Source organism: Patella vulgata, chromosome 3, assembly GCF_932274485.2.
Source record: "Patella vulgata chromosome 3, xgPatVulg1.2, whole genome shotgun sequence".
Lineage (NCBI taxonomy): Eukaryota > Metazoa > Mollusca > Gastropoda > Patellidae > Patella > Patella vulgata.
The window spans coordinates 17,568,748-17,580,784 of NC_065881.2; positions in this window are offsets into that span (position 1 = coordinate 17,568,748).

Consider the following 12,037-nt stretch of genomic DNA (forward strand, 5'->3'; position numbering starts at 1 on the left):
CCACTTAACCTCTTTATAACCTACGGACCCTACTACTATAGCAAAAGCGATTACAAAAATTGGTACATTCAACATTACAAACCAAATGAAAGACAAATAACGATAATAAATATATTATAACAATATAGGCTTATTTAGGATAAACATTACGACTCCTAAAAATATAATGTATGGAAGGGAGATACGAGTCTCTATGATAGACCACTATAGCAAAAGCGATTATTGAAAATGATATATAGGGTAATATGGGCTCCTAATATATTATTTATGAAAGGGGATAAATCCACTTAGCCGCTGTATACGAGACAGACCACTATAGGGTAATATGGGCTCCTAAAATATTATTTATGAAAGGGGATAAATCCACCTAGCCACTGTATATAAAGCAGTGGACACATTAGCCGAATCGATCGGCGCCGAATTTTATTCGGCCGAATGGGTGGACACACTAGCCGAATGCTTCGCCCGATTCAACCTGTCGATTGCATCACCTTTCACGTCACATGATTAAACATGGCGGCGTCTATGTCTTCAATCTATCACGTGACTTCTCGATATGAGTGGTGATTGGCTAATGAATTCTATATTCGGCCGAATGCTTCGGCGAAGCGGTCACACCAGGCGAATATAATTCGGCCGAATGACAGTGGACACACTAGGCGAATTTCGACGCCAATTGATTCGGCCAAACGATTCGGCCGAATCATTCGGCTAGTGTGTCCACCGCTTTAGACAGACAACTATAAAAAAAAAGATTATAGAAATTGATACATATTGGGCAATATGGGGTCCTAAAAATATTATTTATGGAAGGGAGATAAATCCACTATCCAACTCTGTATTCTACAAACCACTATGCATATTTGATATTTATATTCAATCTCAAATATTTTTTAGGCCTATAAATATTCATGCACTATATGATGCTTAACCAAAATACAAAAGAGACAAAGTTCATTTAATATCTACATTTCCACAAGTTAGTTACCTGATAATATTTTTACTGGCTAAACAAATTAAAACAGTTAGTATTGGATTTTCTGTCTGTTGCCAGATGTTTGCAATCAATAACAAGCCAACAGTGAGGCTGATGTCCCGCGCCGAAATCCCAAAATAAATAGATGACACAAATTAATTAATCGCAAATTTATTTTTTTCAAAAGTATCAAACTGATTATCAACTATACGCTAAGTTACACCACTCTCTATCAAATAGAATCAAAATTATCTTGTCCCAAAGCATCGATCAATAAAATTGGTTAGCTCTGTTTAGCTTTAGCTCGAAATGTTAATCATTGAACTCAGTCAAGACATTCACTTAATCAACATCAACATCAAGTTTAAACATTCTACCGCAGTTAAAAGCAGAGTTGTTATGTTCCAAAGTCTTCACCAATCAAATTGTTTATCGATCCTAAGACTAAGCAGAAAATTCTCATCATCAAACTTAGTCAAGGTAATGATATATTGAATCTATATTCGGAGTTTCGTCGCATCAACCAATCAGGTTGCTTATCTCTGCTTACGGTAAGCAGACAATGTTCATCATCTCCATCAAGGCATGCACCTAATGAACGCCTACACCAAGTCTGGACATTATACCTCAATTAGAAGGGGAGTTATTGTGTTCCAAATTCTCGGCCAATCAAATTACTTATCGAGCCTAAGCAGAAAATTCTCATTATCAAACTTTGTCAAGGTAATGATATAATAAATCTATACTCGGAGTTTCATCACTCACACTTATGCATCTTGAGCTACCCCCCCCCCCTCGGCGTCGAATCTTGACGTCAAAATAGCCAGCTAAATGTGAAAGAGTTGTGAATCGTTGGTGAGAAAAAAATTTGCCAAAAGTGAATCTTGAACAAACTAAAATATTGCTGAACACAAATAGACGTCGAATCTTCAACCAACACATTTTTCAGTAAATATTGTATTTTTAAAAATGTGGTTTTTTTCTGAAAACGGACGAACCTCCGTCTGTTATCGTTGGCTGTCATACAGGAAATTCCACCTGTATAATTTTAGACGCGATTGTCTTTATGATGTTTTCGTGGTAATGTGGATAATCGTAACTATAACGTCAAGTTTGTTACTATTTTTAGAATATTTAGGTAAAATGAACTGACCCCAACGGAACGATGAGTAATTTGCCCGACCCCCAGTAGGCCCAGTCTTATATTCTTGACTACTATTTTTTTGCGAAAGTTTATTTTAGGTATGTTTGTCTTCTAACTAAATTTTGTTTACAATTTATAGCGAATTAAGTTATCGTCTCTTAGAGACTAGCGTACTACTCTGGGAGTAGTAACACATGATGTAATCGTATGGAAAAAAAGGGTGGAATTATGAAAATTAGGAATGATTTTCATAAATGCAGCGATGTCCTTGACCTTTAGATAATTTGAGTGCATGGGCCTCACCATTCCCATTCCTGTACTGTAGGCACTCAACACTGAGGCCATTCCAGCAGCGATTTTCTTCAGATGAAATATATTGCGCTTAATCCAACGGATTCATTGACACTTTTCAGAGGTCCATGGATTGATAAATTAGGTAAGTTAGTAAGAATTAGGATCGCCGAAAATCCTTTGGACCACATCTTTTTGGTGGCCCTAATCCCTTCTCCAGCTCGAAGCTCTGCAGGCTGGTGGGACAAAGACCCAAATTTTTAAGGGGACCCAAATAGTGAAGGCCTGAGAAAATTTGTCCAACTTTGCTCTACCTAAATCTGGTACTGGAATTGGGGGTGAATCTTTACCCTAATATTGAGCAAAATACCATCAAGGGTGAATGCTTGGGGTAGGTAGTTCAAGATGACTATTGCGTGAATCTTGAACTAATGTTTATTTTTGGACCTGCATTAGAAAGTGAATCTTCAGTGAATGTGTCTTGGTTTAAAGTGCATTGCGGGGTGAATCTTGACCCTAAAATATTGAGGGGGGGGGGGGGGGTAGTTCAAGATTCCTATTGACCGGTGCAATAATTAAAACCAAAGTTATTGACCTCCAAAGCATCAACCAATCAGATTGCTTATCTCTGCTTACCCTAAGCAGAAAATGCTTATCTTCGAACTGCCACCAAGGCATTCGCCTAATAAACACCTACACCATGTTTTAACGTTCTAGCTCAATTAGAAGGAGCGTTATTGTGTTCCAAAGTCTCGGCCAATCAAATTGCTTATCGCTCTGCTTACCCTGAGCAAAAAATGCTCATTATCGATCTTAGTCAAGGTAATGATGTAATGAAACTATACACCAAGTTTCACCACTCTCAATTAGAACTAAATTATCTCTACTTACACTTAGCAGAAAATTCTCATCTTCTAACTCCAAGCTCCATCAAGGCATTTACCTAATAAACACCTACGCCAAGTGTGAACATTCTAGCTCAATTAGAATGAGGGTTATTGTGTTCCAAAGTCTAGACCAATCAAATTGCTTATCGCTCTGTTTACCCTGAGCAGAAAATGCTCATTATCGAACTTAGTTAAGGTAATGAAACTATACACAAAGTTTCATCACTCTCACTTAATTAGAACTAAAGTTATCGTGTCCCAAAGCATCAACCAATCAAATTGCTTATCTCTGCTTACCCCAAGCAGAAAATGTACACCTATACACCTAAATTCATCACTCTCACTTAATTAGACCTAAAGTTATCGTGTCCCAAAGCATCAACCAATCAAATTGCTCATCTCTGCTTACCCTAAGCAGAAAATGCTCGTCTTCGAACTCCATCAAGGCACTTGGCTAATAAACACCTACACTAAGTTTGAACTTTCTAGCTCAATTAGAAAGAGGGTTATTGTGTTCCAAAGTCTCGGCCAATCAAATTGCTTATCGCTCTGCTTACCCGGAGCAGAAAATGCTCATTATCGAACTTAGTCAAGGTTATGATGTAATGAAACTATACACCTAGTTTCACTACTCTCACTTAATTAGAACTAAAGTTATCGTGTCCCAAAGCAGCAACCAATCAAATTGCTTATCTCTGCTTACCCTAAGAAGAAAATGCTCACCTTCGAACTCCATCAAGGCATTGACCTAATAAACATCTACACCAAGTTTGAACATTCTAGCTCAATTAGGAAGAGGGTTATTGTGTCCCAAAAAGTGTGACGGACAGACAGACGGACGAACCCATTTTAATAGTCCCCTGCTTTCTTCGAAAGGCGGGGGACAAAAAATGGACTTCTCAAATTTCCCGATTGGCATTTGTGACAGAAGTGGAATTCACTGTCATCATTTTCAAATGAACCTTTACTGATCACTTCAAAGAAATGATTGTCATTGTATTTGCAGATATTTTGTTCGTTTCGAAGATGAAACAATACCATATTATTATGACGGAATGCCGTTTATGGTTGTAAACGTAAAACGGTTACCATGCTGGCACGGAACAGATATGCATGCCAGTCAAAATGCAAAAAGAGAAAAATCATTAGCTGAGGAATCTATAAGAATTGATCGATCTAAAATAAATATTTTATCAAATATATATGTCTTTTATATAATAGGAGAGGATATGCGTGATGGGGGAGTAACGGTGGCTTATTGAGTAAGATGTTGACTCGCTAACCTGGAGGTCCTGTGTTCGATCTCTTTATTGGCCGAGAAAGTTCCCTCTCGTCAGTGATGCAGGACAGAGGGCAATGTATAGTCATTCGGATGGGACAAAAAAAGGTCTGTGTACACATTGGCGTGCTTGTAAAAATCCCTTGGCAGTTGAAATTTGATACAAGAGCAGGCCGTAGCACAGCTGTCTGGGCAAAATTTCCCCCATAGAACACTGTTTACCGTACGCCCGTCTTCATTAGCCGTGTTGGAGTAGGACGTTAAATACGAGTAATATATTGGAGTGATGGAGAGGTCTTTTGATTACATATCGTCCGGCCGGGTATATTTTGAACTGGATAATGATAATGAAATTTTTTAGACACCCCTTCCCTGCCCAATAAAAGTAGTCGTATCTTATATTCAGAATGGAGATGACTATACCAAAGAAGAGAAACAGGATTGTCCAGGATTCCTACAAGTTTGATATTCTGCATTCCATGGCATTCTGTTCCGGACTTACCTCCATTTTTCCGGTTAACATGATAAAGACGATACTGTTGCAGTGTGGGCGTATTATTCAACGTCAACGCTTTATGCTCTTGAAGTGGTTCTGAAAATAACCACAAAGTCAAAGAACTTCATCTGTGGGTTTGTTGAAAGAATCCTAATTTGTGATATTTTTTGCCATTGTAGGGAGCAGGTATGTTACTATTTACTGACATGCGAATTACAAAACAGATCCATGAATATTTTGTCACAGACAACGTTCATCATGTATCGACCATCAAAAAATTAGTAAACAATTTAATAAGAACGAACCTATTTTCGAACTCTGAATTACCACCTATAACCAATAGAAGATACTGGCCGACGAACAATGACATAAGGAAGCACATGCATTGAGCTATTATGTCAACTAGATTTAATGAACATGACCAGGAAAATCTGATCGAAAAAATCAAAGTATGAAAGAAAAACAGTATCACAGACAATTTTTTCTTTCGTCCATCTAAAATAGTTGATAGTAATGAAGACTCCACCAGACAACATGGCAGCGACGATTTCTTCAAAAATATGGCCAGGAGCTCTCTCTGCTGGACGCTACATATAGAACAACTCGATATTCTCTACCTCTCTTCTTCGTTTGTGGCAGAACAAATGTAGGGTATCAGATTGTTTCTAAATTTATTTGCCGGGACGAGACATGTAATTCTATCACTGAAGCTTTGCAAATGTTGTTATTGTGGAACCCTGACTGGAAACCGAGTTATTTCATGACAGATTTTTACGAAACAGAAATCAACGCACTGGAAAGAAATAGAAATGTTAACATTAAAGTATTGATATGTGACTTCCACAGGGAACAATTCTGAGAGCGTTGGTGTAAAAAAAAAACTAACCAATGAGGTTAACCCATACAAACAAGAGATACAAAGTCGCCCCAGGTTGTGCGCAAGGGCGCGGTCAGTTGACAGTTTTTAGAATGCCGTCAAATCTCTCAAAGATTGTGATCTCTGAAGGAACTCCAAAAAACTTCAAAATTAGTTTGAGAAATCTTGGTTGCCTCAAGCAAAGGTATGTAGAAAGCACAGCACAGCCAAATTATATGTATATGTGGTATATCTTGGTTATAATTTTCAGTTTGTTAGTTAATATAAAAAAAATTTGACTCGTATAGAAAATAGCTAGGATTCCAGTCCATTCAAGGAAATTAGAAAAAAAAAAATTTTGAAATATTGTTTTAAAGTTTTAATTTTTATGTGCATTGCAATATTTCAAGACAGTGGCCATTTTGATGCATATTACTGTCTTATAAAACATAATAGCAAGTGCAGGAGGACCCCACTGTACTCAAACCACACTGACATTTCCAGCAATAAACAACAAACGTAACAAACCGAGGGATTTCTAAATACCCCATCTGATGTTCCTGGACGGTATGGAGAAAAGGCAACCATTCTGCGTAGCAACTATCATTCAAAACTAGAGGTTACCTCAGGTGAGTTTATGATATTTTGAAAATGTTAGGCAACGCAAGGAGTTTGTTTAAACACATCAAACTATCACAAAGTTCAAAATTCCAAATAGATTGATAACTTGTATATGTGCAATATTGGTACATCACTAACACAAACCAGTTTTGAAGTAGTAGTTAAGCTTTCAAACTACCGTAATACTGGAAATAGATTTATACAATTACAGTTACACGAGTCTTTCTTTTATTGTAAAACTTAAGAATGTATAAAGGTTTTGAAGACAGCTATAATAAAGTATATTTCTATTTCTCACAGGTGAATGGGATAAATCAAAAGATGAGATGTGCAGGATTCACTAATTGATAATATTGTTGATGTAACTGAATATATTCTCGTGGTGAGGACCTGAGTTTCATTTGCCCACATTAAAATCATCATACGATTGACATACTGATTTAATAATAATCACTCTTTTAAATCATAGTTACTTATTTACTGTCAGATATTAGAGGATCTTATCTGTATCAAAGTCTGTTACTAAACTGTGTTCGGTGATTGGTGGCTATACATATACACCATTATTTTGGTTTCTTTTATGATTAAATCCTTTTTAACAAAATTCATCTGATTTATTGCGGGTAGGGCCTAATGGTGTGACTCGGGACGATTGTACAACACCAGATGTGTCTTGGCCGCATGCCACTATAACCACACACGAACCTGTTATGTCTCAGGCAACTGAAATCAAGCCCGTTGAAATGAAGAGAAAAGCACAAACACACATGTGAATGTAAATATGTCGTTGTTTAGGTCTGATAAAATTAAGATAACTTGAATTGTAAGGATATGGTGAAATAGTTTGAATTGACCTCTGTTCGGTGTACTGAGCAGTGTACTAACTCTTCAATACTGTTGAAATTTTGTTTCCGATACGAGCCAGTAGGATTCTAAACAGCAGTTTCTTTTAAACTTTCAGTGAAATGCTAACAAAAGAACTTAATAAGTTTTCTCTTCAGCATCGAAATTATGAGACAACTTCAACATGTCCTTGTCCCAGAGATTTGCAACGGAAATTCCTCACACCAAAGCAGAAGACAACTACTTAAGATGTTTTCATAAGTCATGATGAGGTAAATGAGAACCGTACTTTTATTTCAACACAAAATTCTGTTTGGGTAAATGTTGGTTCCTACATACTTCATCATAAAGACAAAGTGGTTATTTTATTAAGTGATGGATGGCTGACATCAGATATCCCAATGTAGGTGGGTTAAAACCAGTGATTCGCCAACAAAACTACAGCATGGATATTATGACAGATGAGTTCATCCAAATTTTAAATCGGGATGGTAACCACTGGATAACGATTTCGTCAATTGGGTTGAGACGCGCGTCCACAATATGTCCACTCACAACTTCAGTTATAATATGAAATGCCTTTTCTCAAATATTCTGTGTCCAATGCAAAATAAAATAATCCTCAAAATAGAGGACCTACAACAACAAAATGATGATGGCAACAGCTGTGGTCTCTTTGCTTTAGCTAATGCAACCTCCTTAGCTCTGGGCACTGATCCTAGAACAGTATATTATAATGTTAGAAAATAAGGGAACACCCTGTTGAGTGTCTCAATAAAAATGAAATAAGTATGTTCCCTGTGTTAAAAATGACAAGAATCCACCATATGGCCAAGCTTACAAATTTCAGAGTTTATTGCCATTGTCGTCTAGCTTGGGAAGAAGGTATATTTCTTGTTCAATGTGATATTTTAGGTGAATGGTTTCATCGTGAATGTGATACTGATAATTCGTCTATGAGTTGTTGCTATAATAGTTCAAATATAGATAATGCAAAATGAATATATTGAAATTTTCATTTCTAATTACTTTATTCTGAGCGAACATATTAGCCTCTGAAGGTTTGACAAGATGTGTGCACCTACCCCTAGGTAATTCATGTTACTGTACTTGGCGCAAGGGCATTCGTAGGATGTGGGATATTCCATGTCGTGGGGAGCGGTCATTTTGACGGGCAGTTTCGTTCCGATTTTCACGAAATTCGAACTCAAGCATAATTATAGTGTAATTGTGATATATTGGATCGATTTTTAAAATCAAATACAAATTGTGACCTCTTAGAGGGCCCACAGGATAAAAACGTGATTTTGTCGTATAAGTAGGGATCATAATCGAAAGTGGCAGTCCAATGTGCGCAAATATGGACAGGAACCGTGACCTTTAGGGTATAAACAGATATTTTAAGTTCCATCAAAATCGGATCAACATTGCTACCTCTAGAGGGTCAACACAAGCTCAAAATGCGCGTTTCCGTAAAAACAGGGCACTAATCCGTAAAGTTACTGTCAAATACGTGCAAATATCGAAAGGCTCTAGATCAGCTGTGTGCGAGAGCCTGTTCTCAGTTCTGACATGAGCTTACAAACTACTGCACAAAAGCATGCCACAACCGTGACACAAGCCAACATTATGGAATTGCTGAAGGATTAGGATCCTGAGAGGACGAATCCTATCAAGTATGGTAAACACGTCACAAGCCAACCTTTAAAGGGACATAACTTCTTATACACTATAAACATAAGACTACAGTTAATACAATCGACAATCATCGTTCCGCCCTCACCGAAAACGTGCTGAACGCGATAGAGGTCACAATTTCTAACGAATGTATTGGAGTCATCCGTGACCTTATGATCCAGTCCCCACCCATTTTTATTTTATCCTATCGATTTCCCATGCTCTCCATCCATCTTTTGACAAATGTATGCGTATCTTGTATGGTAACAGCTTGTCTATATTTATTGATTCTTTCCGTATTATTTTACTCTTGTAGTACATTTAACCTGGTTGGAATTATTGTTGGTCTTATTAATTTAATAGGTTTTTCAATAACGAGATATTTTCGTTTTTTGTCCTCCGCCTTTCGAAGAAAGCAGGGGACTATTAAAATGGGTTCGTCCGTCTCTCCGTCCGTCACACTATTTGGGACATAATAACTTTCTTTCTAATTGAGATAGAATGTTCAAACTTGGTGTAGGTGTTAATTAGGTCAATGTCTTGATGGAGCTCGAAGATGAGCATTTTCTGCTTAAGGTAAGCAGAGATAAGAAATTTGATTGGCTGATGCTTTGGGACACGACAACTTTAGTTCAATTAAGTGAGAATGATGAAACTTGGTGTATACTTTCATGACATCAATACCTTGACTAAATTCGATAATGAGCATTTTCTGCTCAGTATACGCAGAGCGATAAGCAATTTGATTGTTCGAGACTTTGGAACACAATAACTCTCCTAATTGAGCTAGAATGTTCAAACTTGGTGTATTTGTTTATTAGGTCAATGCCTTTATGGAGTTCGAAGATGAGAACTTTCTGGTATGGGTAAGCAGAAATAAGCCATTAGATTGGTTGATGCTTTGGGATATGATAACTTAAGTTCTAATTAAGTGACAGTAATGAAACTTGGTGTATAGTTTCATCACATCAATACCTTGACTAAGTTCGACAATGAACATTTTCTGGCGACGGTAAGCAGAGCGATAAGCAATTTGATTGGCCGAGAATTTGGAACACAATAACTCTCCTTCTAATTGAGTTAGAATGTCCAAACTTGGTGAAGGCGTTCATAAGGTGTATGCCTTGAAGGAGTTCGATGATGAACATCGTCTGCTTTCCGTAAGCAGAGATAAGAAACCTGATTGGTTGATGCTTTGGGGCACGATATCTTTGGTTATAATGAAGTGAGAGCGATGAAACTCCGGATATAGATTCTTTATATCATTACCTTGATTGCGTTCGATGGTAAGAATTTTCTGCTTAGGCTAAGGTGCGATAAGCAATTTGATTGGTCGAACTTTGGAACATAACAACTCTGCTTTTAATTGAGATAGAATGTTTAAACTTGATGTTCATTAGGTGAATGTCTTGACTGAGTTCAATGATTAACATTTCGAGCTGAAGCTAAGCAGAGCTAATCAATTCATTGATCGATGCTTTTGGATAAGATAATCTTGATTCTATCTGATAGAGAGTGATGAAACTTAGTGTGTTGTTTGATTGCTCGATACTTTTTAAAAAAATAAATGTGCGATTAATTGATGAGTCATCTATTTATTTTGGGATTTCGGCGGGGGGCATCAGCCTCACTGTTGGCTTGTTCATTTTGGTTTTACAATCCCTATTTACATAAAGGCATTGACACGTATGGTCCTTCCTTTTAATATACATTTCAGAACATAGGTTAATAATTGCAGCCCATAACATTCAATAATTGAAAACATTTCTGACATATCAATCAATTCGAACATAAGATATCACAGTCTCTTATAAGCATCCAGTTATTGGACATATCAGCACAAGGTACAATTTTATGGATACACTTGTAGGTTTTTGTTTTGTGTGTAGTGCGGTCCTCCTGCACTTACTATTTGATATACATGTGCAGTTGTACATGTAGTATACTGTTTGTATGAATGTATTGAGTTGTCTATGTAATATGTATTATTGAATGTATATGACTATGTCTAAGTGTATATGTATGCATGCTGTCCTTCATGGACGTTTTGATGCAATAAACATCTATCTACCTACTAATCAACGTTTCGACTAAAGCGCCAGTCATACACATGTCTAGCTGGTTGGAATTTACGCCCGCCTCCGCCTAGGATTATATAAATACATGATAATAGAATAAATGATACAGAATGTGCAACAACAATAACAATGAAATACAATTAAAACTTAATGCCTTTAGTGGTCATTCAATAATGCGACCATCGAATCACAATTCAGATATTTCCATTTGTTGTAAATGTTAGTATATAAAAAGATATAAAACAAGCCAACAGTGAGACTGTCCCCCGCCGCAATCCCAAAATAAATAGATGACACATACTAATTGATTGCAAAATTATCTTTTTGAAAAACATCGAACAATCACACTGATTATCTATATGAAGTCCAAGCTGAAAATGTTCAAGATCGAACTTAGTCAAGGTTTTGTAGTACCTGATAGTGAAACTATACACAAAGTTTCATAACTCTCCATCAGTTAGAATCAAAGTTGTCTCGCCCCAAAGTATCGACCAATGATATTGCTTAAGCGAATATGTTAATCATTGAACATATTCCCCTAATGAAATACTACACGAAGCTTAAAAATTCAACCGCAATTAAAAGCAGAGTTGCTACGATCGAAATTGCTTATTGCTACTTAGCCTAAGCAGAAAATTCTTATCTTCCAACTTAAGTTAGTTCATCCAGATTTTCCGGCGTGATTCTCCTTTGTCAGTGATACAGGACGGAGGGCCTGACAAGGACTGATGTCTAGTCGTTCGGATGGTACGAAAAACCGAGGTCCCGTGTGCACATTGGCGTGCGCGTAAAAGATCCCTTGACATATGGAATTCGATGTAAGCGTGGGCCGTAGTGCCGCTGTTCGGGCAAACTTTTCCTGATAGCACACTGTATGGCGTATGCCCGT